The sequence below is a fragment of the Schistocerca gregaria genome, chromosome 11, assembly GCF_023897955.1.
Source record: "Schistocerca gregaria isolate iqSchGreg1 chromosome 11, iqSchGreg1.2, whole genome shotgun sequence".
Classification (NCBI taxonomy): Eukaryota; Metazoa; Arthropoda; class Insecta; order Orthoptera; family Acrididae; genus Schistocerca; species Schistocerca gregaria.
Window position 1 is genome coordinate 70,041,686 of NC_064930.1, and position 9,396 is coordinate 70,051,081.

Genomic DNA, 9,396 nt, shown 5'->3' on the forward strand with positions numbered 1-9,396 from the left:
TCTTAAAAAACAACAAAATTTTATTCATATTTCAACCTTAAATTATTGTTATTTTGAAGAGCATCATTCTTTGTAAATGTTGTAGATAAAACAGAACGAAAGAAAACTGTAAAAAGATGAAAAACGAAAATTGTAAGATGCACGACCTGTTTTAAACATCAGGTAATAGGTCTATAATTTCGCATTAAATAAATAAATTAAATAAATAAATAAATAAACGCTGGTTCCGAGAACTCCTGAAGATAAACGTTGACTGTGGATATTGTATCACAGACACAGTCCCTATGACTGTTCAGAGATGTCACTAAGCCCGCTCAAGGATGTAAACAACCTTGCATGACCAGTGCCTATTAGCTATTAGACGGGAGGCGGGGGGGGGGGGGGGGGAGGGGGGGGGGGGTGACCGACAGCCCATCAGTTCGAGGCATTCCACCAGGAAGGACCTAAACTGCTTCAAATGGCTCTGAGCACTACGGGCCTTAACATCTGAGGTCATCACTCTCCTAGGACTTACAGGTACTTAAACCTACCTAACCTATCACACACATCCATGCCCGAGGCAGGATTCGAACCCGCGACGTAGCGGTCGCGCGGTTCGACTAAAGCGCCTAGATCCGCCCGGCCAGACCGACCGCCGATAGGAGGTACACGGCTCGTGTTGTCTGTATTTCAACCGTGCCTTGAGGGTCAATACCGCTGTTTGATTGCGTCCGCATTGTTCCTTTGTGCCAGGAATGGCTCTCAACAAGGGAAGTGTCCAGGCGTCTCGGAGTGAACCAAAGCGATGTTGTTCGGACATGGAGGAGATGCAGAGAGACAGGAACTGTCGATGACATGCCTCGCCCAGGCCGTCCGAGGGCTACTGCTGCAGTGGATAACCGCTACCTACGGATTACGGCTTGGAGGAACCCTGACAGCAACGCCACCATGTTGAATAGTGCTTTTCGTGCAGCCGCAAGACGTCGTGTTACGACTCAAACTGAGCGCAATAGGCTGCACGATGCGCAACTTCACTCCCGAGGTCCCTGGCGAAGTCCGTCTTTGCAATCACGTCACCACGCAGCGCGGTACAGATGGGCCCGACAACATGCCGAATGGACCGCTCAGATTTGGCATCACGTTCTCTGCACCGATGAATGTTGCATAAGCCTTTAACCAGAGAATCGTCGGAGACGTATTTGGAGGGAACCCGGTCAAGCTGAACGCCTTAGACACACTGTCCAGCGAGTGCAGCAAGGTGGAGAAGTTCCCTGATGTTTTGGGTTGGCATTATGTGAGGCCGATGTACGCCGCTGGTGGTCACGGAAGGCGCCGTAACGGCTGTACGATACGTGAATGACGTCCTCCGACAGATAGTGCAACCTTATCGACAGCATATTGGCGAGGCATTCCTATTCATGGACGACAAAACGCGCCCCCATCGTGCACATCTTGTGAATGACTTCCTTCACGTCAGCGAGAGCTCTCGACAAGAGTGGCCAACATGTTCTCCACACATCAAACCTATCGAACATGCTTGCGATAGTTTGGAAAGGGCTGTTTATGGGGAACGTGATCCACCAACGACTCTGAGGGATGTTCGCTGAATCGCAGTTGAGGAGTGGGGCAATCTGAACAAACAGTGCCTCGATGAACTTGCATTGATGCAGTCCTATATTCGTCGTGGCATACTATCCACAACAGGGTGTTAGAGGTGTCGGTGCGTACAACAATCTGGACCGTAAACGATGTTTATGTTGATTCCTACTCCAATTTTCAGTACAGTTTCCAGAACTCTCGGAGCAGAGGTTATGCAAAACTTTTTGTGTGTGTGTATCATTAGATTTTCTGTACATCTACAAGCTAGCAGTCTGCCTATCCCACTTACAGCAAGAATTGAAGGGGAAATGATGCACGTTTACGCTTGTCGATAAAGACTCTGCTAACAATCGCTAGCGCATAGTAAGCGCCACAATAAAAATGTGTTGTGTGTTGTATTCGAATTAAGAATATGTTCAAGGGTATTGCAGTAAACGGAAGTTAGGGATAGTGGTCTGTAATTTTGCAGCTCCGTTCTTTTACCCTTCTTGCATACTGGAGTCACCTGCGTTTTTTTTCAGTCGTTTGGGACTGTCCATACGATTTGTATACTGGAGAAAGACAGAACTACGTTTATCGCAGTTCTTATGCAGAGAAGACATTTGACAATGTTAACTGTGTAACAGTATCAGGGCAGGAACTGTAACGCTTGTTCCATAAAAAGTGCATAATAATGTGACAGGTGGGCAGGTTTGGATGCTAAGTATAATAAGAATCGTAAAATGTTAGGATGCCAACTAATATTGTTTTATTTGTCCAGTCGCAGAATTAGTAAGATTTCTAGCGCGTCTGTCGTTAATATTCGTAACAAGATTCCTGGTCAATAATAATTGGTTCCCGAGCACCACAGAAGCCACAAAATACTTCACACGATATTAGAATGCGCTTGAGATCGCACAAATATACTCGTATTTTCCGAGGTGACTTAATGCCATTTTTACTCGGAGGTGCACTGCACACGCTAGGTCGCGAGTTGCTACCTCGATAACCGATCGTAGACTTATTCGTTATACAACACTCATGTGATCCATCCTAGGATACTGCTCAAGTGTGTGGAACCATTACCAGAGATGACCAACAGGGGGTACTGAATATGTACCAAGTATAATTCGAATGGTCACACGTTTCTTTCATCCTTGAGAGAGCGTTATAAAGATGTTGAAAAACCTGACATGACTCTTGAAGTCAACTATTCCGCGAAAGCATGCTTCAAAAAGTTTCAAGAACCAAAATAAGATAACAGTCTAGGACCGTACTACGACAGCAAACGTATCGGTCTGGTAGGGCCGGCAAAGACAAGATTAGAGCGATGGTAGCGAGCTCAGTGGTGTTTAAACAGTCATTATGTATTCATGCTATACGTGAATAGAATGGGAATTAGCTCCATCAAGTTGTACAATGGGAAAAACCCTTTGCCGTTTACTTCACACTGGTTTGCGGAGTACTCTTGTGAAAGGCCTTACTGAACACAGGTGGAGACTTCAATGCACGCACAGAACACGAACTTTCACTGGAAAGCGACCTGGCTTAACGATCGCCGCTAATAATCTCTCCGTACTACCCTATTGTTTCGATATGGCAGGCACCGTTTTTTTTGGAAAACAAATTGAAGGTGAAAAATTTGCCCCGGAGACTTGAGGTAACTTGCTCTTTGGCTTATACTAGCGGCGGTGCATAGCGAGACCGCCGCTAATGCGCCATAGCTTTCCGGTTCGCCGACAGCCTCTGCGCGCACTCGCACGCTGTCTGCGCAGTGTGTTAGCAGGCGACCCCATCTGACCTCTGCTCCGCTGGTCACCAGGAAGTGCTGTAGCCGCTCTCCTTCGCACTCCACGTAACTCAAGCCGCTCCAGCATTGCGCAACTTACGCCCACTCGCATACCGATGCGTCTTTCGCACAGTACCTCGCTCTAAGACGCACCCAGCATTCGAACGAGCCCTAGCCGATCACTGATGTAATGGGTTCAGAAGGCGGTGACGCATGCGGAAAGCGCTGAAGGCTCTTGCGGGACCGTCGGTTAGCGTCAGCAGAAGGCTCGAATTTTTTTTTTTCTCCTAATGCGATGGGATGTTCCTTCAGAATTTTTGAAATCGTTGGTGGATGTGGCAGTGAAGCTACTATATAAGTTGGTGTGTAGTATCTATGAATATGGAGAAATACCATCGGATTTTAGGAAAAATATCGCCAGACAATCCCGAAGCTAGTAACGACAAACAAATGAGAGAATTATTGTACAATCAGTTTAACGGCTCACGCATCCAAACTAATGGCAGTAATAGTAAACAGAAGAATCTGTTAGGTTCAAATGGTTCAAATGACTCTGAGCACTATGCGACTTTTCTGAGGTCACCAGTCGCCTAGAACTTAGAACTAATTAAACCTAACTAACCTAAGGACATCACACACAGCCATGCCCGAGGCAGAAATCGAATCTGCGACCGTAGCTGCAGCGCGGTTCCGGACTGAAGCGCCTTGAATTGCTCGGCCACAGCGGCCGGCAATCAGTTAGATGAAGAGCAGTTCTATTTTCGGTAAGGTAAATTCATCACTGAAGCAGTCTTGACGCTGCGCTTGATAATAGAAGAAAGGCTTCAGAAAAACACAATGTAAAATACTGCTAGATTTTTTAAATTGTCAGGAAAATATGTGTCACCTACAGAAGAAGACAGGTTATGTAAATATGTACAAGAACCAACAGGGAATAATAAAAATTGAAGACCAGGAAGTGCTCGGATTAAAAAGGGAGTAACGCAGGGATGCAGTGCTGCTTGATCTGTACCTCGAAGAGCAATGAGGAATATAAAGGAACAGTCAGGAGTGGGATTAAAATTGAGGGTGACAGAACATGAATAATGAAATTTGCTGATGACATTGCTAACCTCAGCGAGTGTGAAGAATTACAGAACAGAATAGAATGGGAACAGAATCGGGACTGAGAGTATAAAACGAAGAAAGGTGAAAGTAATGAGCGATAGTAGAAATGATGAAATTTGAAACTTCCTGGCAGATTAAAAATGTGTGCCCGACCGAGACCCGAACTCGGGACCTTTGCCTTTCGCGGGCAAGTGCTCTACCATCTGAGCTACCGAAGCACGACTCATGCACGGTACTCACAGCTTCACTTCTGCCAGTATCTCGTCTCCTACCTTCCAAACTTTACAGAAGCTCTCCAGCGAACCTTCGCAGGAGAGCTTCTGTAAAGTTTGGAAGGTAGAAGACGAGATACTGGCAGAATTTTAAATCCTCTCCTGAACCCTGTCTTTTGTTTCCATCATTGCTTCTTCGATGTACAGATTGAACTATAGGAGTGAAAGACTACATCCGTGTCTTACATCCTTCTTAATACGAGCACTTCGTTCTTGATCGTCCATTCTTATCATTCCCTCTTGGTTGTTGTACATATTGTATATGACCCGTCTCTCCCTATAGCTTACCCCTGCTTTTTTCAGAATCTCGAACAGCTTGCACCATTTTATATTGTCGAACGCTTTTTCCAGGTCGACAAATCCTATGAACGTGTCTTGGTTTTTCTTTAACCTTGCTTCCATTATCAATCACAACGTCAGAACTGCCTCTCTGGTGCCTTTACCTTTCCCACAAGCAAACTGATCCGTCGTTTCACACAAACTCAATTTTCTTTTCCATTCTTCTGCGTATTACTCTTGTCAGCAACTTGGATGTTAAGCTGATTGTGCTATTATTCTCGCACTTGTCGACTCTTGCTATCTTCGGAATTGTGTGGATGATATTTTTTTCGAAAGTCGGATGATATGTGCCAGACTCATACATTCTACACAACAACGTGAATAGTCATTTTGTTTCCACTTCCTCCAATGATTTTAGAAATCCCGATGGAATGTTAGCCGGCCGCGGTGGTCTAGCGGTTGTAGGCGCTCAGTCCAGAACTGGGTGACTGCTACGGTCGCAGGTTCGAATCCTGCCTCGGGCATGGATGTGTGTGATGTCCTTAGGTTAGTTAGGTTTAAGTAATTGTAAGTTCTAGGGGATTGATGACCACAGATGTTAAGTCCCATAGTGCTCAGAGCCATTTGAACCATGGAATGTTAACTATCCCTTCTGCCTTATTTGAACGTAAGTCCTCCGTAGCTCTCTTAAATTCTGATTCTAATACTGGATCCCCTGTCTCTTCTAAATCATCTCCTGTTTCTTCTTTTATCACACCAGACAAATGTTTTCCGCCATAGAGGCCTTTAGGGTACTCCTTCCACGTATCGGCTCTCTTCTCTGCATATAATAGTGGAATTCCCATTGCATCCTTAATGTTACCACTCCTGCTTTTAATTTCACCAAAGGTTGTTTTGACTTTCCTATAGGCTGAGTGTGTCCTTCCGACATACATTTCTTTTTTTTTTTCAAGCAGCCATTTCGTCTTAGTTTCCCCGCACTTCCTATCTATTCCTCAGCGACTTGTATTTCTGTATTCCTGAATTTCCCAGATCAATTTTGTACTTTCTTCTTCCATCGATCAACTGGAGTGTTTCTTCTGTTACCCATGGTTTCTTCGGAAATACTTTGTTTGTGCCCATCTTTTTCTTTCCAACTTCTGTGACTGGCCTTTTTGGAGATGACAATTCCTCTTCAACTTTACAGCGTGTTGAGGTATTCCTTATTGCTGTATCTAAGAGAACTTCAAGAGTGTTTCATCATTCCTTAGTACTTCCGTATCCCACTTCTTTCCATATTGATTCTTCCAGACTAATCTCTTAAACTTCAGTATGAGAGCCGGGCGCTGTGGCCGAGCGGTTCTAGGTGCTTCAGTCCGGAACCGCGCGACTGCTACGGTCGCAGGTTCGAATCCTGTCTGGGGCATGGATGTGTGTGATATCCTTAGGTTGGTTAGGTTTAAGTAGTTCTAAGTTTTAGGGGACTGATGACCTCAGAAGTTAACTCCCACACTGCTCAGAGCCATTTGAACGAAACAAACGGCTTTGGGCACTATGCGACTTAACTTCTGAGGTCATCGGTTGCCTAGAACTTAGAACTAAGTAAACCTCAGAAGTTAACTCCCACTCTGCTCAGAGCTATTTGAACGAAACAAACGGCTTTGAGCACTTTGCGACTTAACTTCTGAGGTCATCGGTTGCCTAGAACTTAGAACTAAGTAAACTTAACTAACCTAAGGACATCACACACATCCAAGGCCGAGGCAGGATTCGAACCTGCGAGCGTAGCGGTCGCTCGGTTCCGGACTGCAGCGCCTAGAACCGCACGGCCACTCCGGCCGGCCCATTTGAACCATTTGATGCTGAAAACTAGGCGGTCTGGTAATGTAAGAAATGAGGAAGATCTTCCGCAGAATTGGTGGAGAAAGTAACATAAGGAAAACACGGACAAGGGGAAGGAAGAGCATGACCGAACGTGTGTTAAGACATCAGGCTATAACTTGTATGGTAGTAGATGGAGCCGTAGCGGGTGAAAGCTGTAAGGGAAGACAAAGACTGGAATACATCCAACAAATGATTGAGGACGAGCTACTCTGCAGCCCCTTTACTCCGAAGCGAACGTGGAACAGTGAACGGCAATTCTCCCTGGTATAAACAACAAGCGCGCGTGAGCAAACGGAATTCGTCGCGTTCGCTTCGCTTTCGCCAGTGATGGCTACTGTCCCACTGGGTGTCGGTCTTTAAGAGAAGTATCGAACGAAGATTGTGTCCTCTACGCTTCTGCGCTTCAGTACCGAAAGCCGTTGTCTGCTAGAATGAGATTTTCACTCTGCAGCGGAGTGTGCGCTGATGTGAAACTTCCTGGCAGATTAAAACTGTGTGCCCGACCGAGACTCCAACTCGGGACCTTAGAAAGGATACTGTGGAGACATGGCTTAACCACAGCCTGGGGGGATGTTTCCAGAATGAGATTTTCACTCTGCAGCGGAGTGTGCGCTGATATGAAACTTCCTGGCAGATTAAAACTGTGTGCCCGACCGAGACTCGAACTCGGGACCTTTGAAAGGATACTGTGGAGACATGGCTTAACCACAGCCTGGGGGGATGTTTCCAGAATGAGATTTTCACTCCGCTGCAGAGTGAAAATCTCATTCTGGAAACATCCCCCCAGGCTGTGGTTAAGCCATGTCTCCACAGTATCCTTTCTTTCAGGAGTGCTAGTTCTGCATGTCTAGCAGAAGAGCTTCTGTAAAGTTTGGAAGGTAGGAGACGAGATACTGGCAGAAGTAAAGCTGTGAGTACCGGGCGTGAGTCGTGCTTCGGTAGCTCAGTTGGTAGAGCAGTTGCCCACGAAAGGCAAAGGTCCCGAGTTCGAGTCTCGGTCGGGCACACAGTTTTAATCTGCCAGGAAGTTTCGTTGTCTGCTATCTTGCCTACTTTTGTTGTTGTGGGCTGCGTGTGCGATGGAGTTGTCCGAACAGAGTATAATGTTGCTGATGGAATACAGATATCATATGGGCTTTCGAGATCCAAGTGGACGGCAGTACAAATGCCGAAGAAAAACAAATATGATTGGTAGTTCAAATGGCTCTGAGCGCTATGAGAGTTAACATCTGAGGTCATCAGTCCCCTAGAGGTTAGAACTACTTAAACCTAACTAACCTAAGGACATCACACACATCCATGCCCGAGACAGGATTCGAACCCGCGACCTTAGCATCAGCGCCGTTCCGGACTGAAGCGCCTAGAACCGTTCGGCCACACCGGCCGGCCCCGAGGCACAGGCTTCGAACCTGCGACCGGTACCGGTCGCGTGGTTCCAGACTTAAGCGCCTAGAACCGCTCGCCCACATCGGCCGGCCTATGATTGGTAGAGAATTGTAGTAGCACTCCAGGATCCAACTGAGAACGTGACAAAGATAATAAATCCATTAGATGCTTGCATCGGGTGGGAACTTATGAATAATCACAAACTCTGTAGTTATTTTTATTAAAAACGAAAAGCTCAGTAAATTTCCTTGAAAGTAAACAAGAGCAGGATTATTCAGCTGCCCCTACCGATATCGTTCTATGCAACCCGCGATGTTATATGTAGCCTTCAAAAAGCACGCGCGAGATTTTCAAATTCTTTCGCTCGCTGACAGCAATCCACGTCGCTTTGATTTGACTGCAGGCCGCAGATGATTTTTTAGGACATCTGTGTATGATGCAGTGGTCTCTCTAGGCACGTAATGCTCCATAATGACGCCTTTTTCGTCCCAAAAGAGTCAGCATGACCTTCCCTGCTGATGGTTCTGTTCGAAACTTCTTCGGGTGATGAGGAATGGCGCCATTCCTTGCTCGCTCTCTTCGTTTCCGGTTGGTGGAAGTGAACCCAGGTTGTCCCCTGTAACGATTCTTGCAAGGAAGCCATCACCTTCTCGTTCAGAGCGTCGAAGAAGTCCTTCACGAGCATCAACACGTCGTTCTCTCATTTCAGGAGTCAGCAGCCGTGGCACCCATCTTGCAGACACTTCGTGAAACTGCAGCACATCGTACACAGTGTGGAGTGCTGACCCGTGACTAACCTGTAAACGTGCTGCAGTGTCATTCAGTGTCACTCAGCGGTTTTCCTTCACTACGGCTTCAACTGCTGCAGTGTTCTGTGGACTCACAACTCGTTGCGCCTGACCTGGCCGAGGAGCATCTTCCACTGAAGTCACACCATTTGCGAACTTCCTACTCCATTCGTAGACTTGCTGCTGTGACAAACATGCATCACCGCACTAAACCTACATTCGTCGATGAATTTCAATAGGTTTTATACCTTCACTACGCAAAAACCGAATAACAGAACGCTGTTCTTTTCTGGTGCAAGTCGCAAGTGGGGCGGCCATCTTTATACTGATACTGCGACGGTATGTGTGCGTCTGC

At 46.4% G+C, this 9,396-nt stretch overlaps 1 non-coding gene across 1 annotated transcript; it reads left to right on the forward strand.

The window, feature by feature from the left end:
* Positions 1–7,798: 7,798 nt before the first annotated feature.
* Positions 7,799–7,873, forward strand: Trnas-cga (transfer RNA serine (anticodon CGA)). The gene has a single exon. It is a non-coding gene; the product is annotated as a tRNA-Ser (tRNA).
* Positions 7,874–9,396: the final 1,523 nt, after the last annotated feature.